Source organism: Sycon ciliatum, chromosome 12 (assembly GCF_964019385.1).
Source record: "Sycon ciliatum chromosome 12, ocSycCili1.1, whole genome shotgun sequence".
In the NCBI taxonomy this organism is placed as follows: Eukaryota; Metazoa; Porifera; class Calcarea; order Leucosolenida; family Sycettidae; genus Sycon; species Sycon ciliatum.
In genome coordinates this window covers 26,858,731-26,859,999 of record NC_088654.1, presented here as the reverse complement: position 1 = coordinate 26,859,999, position 1,269 = coordinate 26,858,731, and positions in this window count along the sequence as shown.

The window sequence follows — 1,269 nt, the reverse complement described above, 5'->3', positions numbered from 1 at the left end:
GCAATCAGCCACAGCGATCAGCCACAGCGATCAGCCACAGCGAACAGCCAGCAATCAGCCACAGTGATCAGCCACAGCTATCAGCCACAGCGATCAGCCAGCGATCAGCCTCAGGGATGAGCCAGCGCTCAGCCACAGCGGTCAGCCAGCGATCAGCCACAGTGATTATCCAGCGATCAGCCACAGCGATCAGTAAGTGCTGGTCAGCGATCAGCGATCAGACAGCGATCAGCCACAGCGATCAGCCAGCTATCATTCTTTGGCTGATCGCTGGCTTATCGCTGTGGCTGATGGCTGGCTGATTGTTGTGGCTGATCGCTGGCAAATCGCTGTGGCTGATCTTTGGCTGCTCGCTGTGGCTGATCGCTGGCTGATCGCTGGCTGATCGCTGGCTGATCGCTGGCTGATCGCTGGCTGTTCGCTTTGGCTGATCCCTGGCTGTTCGCTGTGGCTGATCGCAGGCTGATCGCTGTGGCTGATCGCTGTGGCTGATCGCCGTGGCTGATCGCCGTGGCTGATCGCTGTCTGATCGCTGTGGCTGATCACTAGTTGATCACTGTGGCTGATCGCTGGCTCATCGCTGTGGCTGATCCCTGGCTGTTCACTGTGGCGAATCGCTGGCTGTTTGATGTGACTGATTGCTGGCGGATCGGTGTGACTGATCGATCAGCCACAGCGATCAGCCAGCAATTAGCGGCAGCCATAAGCCACAGCGATCAGCCTGCGATCAGCCACTGCGATCAGCCAGCAATCAGCCACAGCGATCAGCCACAGCGAACAGCCAGCAATCAGCCACAGTGATCAGCCACAGCTATCAGCCACAGCGATCAGCCTCAGGCATGAGCCAGCGCTCAGCCACAGCAGTCAGCCAGCGATCAGCCACAGTGATTAGCCAGCGATCAGCCACAGCGATCAGTAAGTGCTGGTCAGCGATCAGTGATCAGACAGCGATCAGCCACAGCGATCAGCCAGCTATCATTCTTTGGCTGATCGCTGGCTTATCGCTGTGGCTGATGGCTGGCCGATTGTTGTGGCTGATCGCTGGCTGATCCCTGCGGCTGATCGCTGGCTGATCACTGTGGCTGATCGCTGTGGCTGATCGCTGGCTGGTCGCTGTGGCTGATTGCTGTGGCTGGTCGCTGTGGCTGATAGCTGTGACTGATTGCTGTGGCTTATCCCTGGCTGATCGATGTGGCTGATCGCGGGCTGATCGCTGTGGCTTGTCGCTGGTGGATCGCTGTGTCTGATCGCTGGCTGATCGCTGGCTGA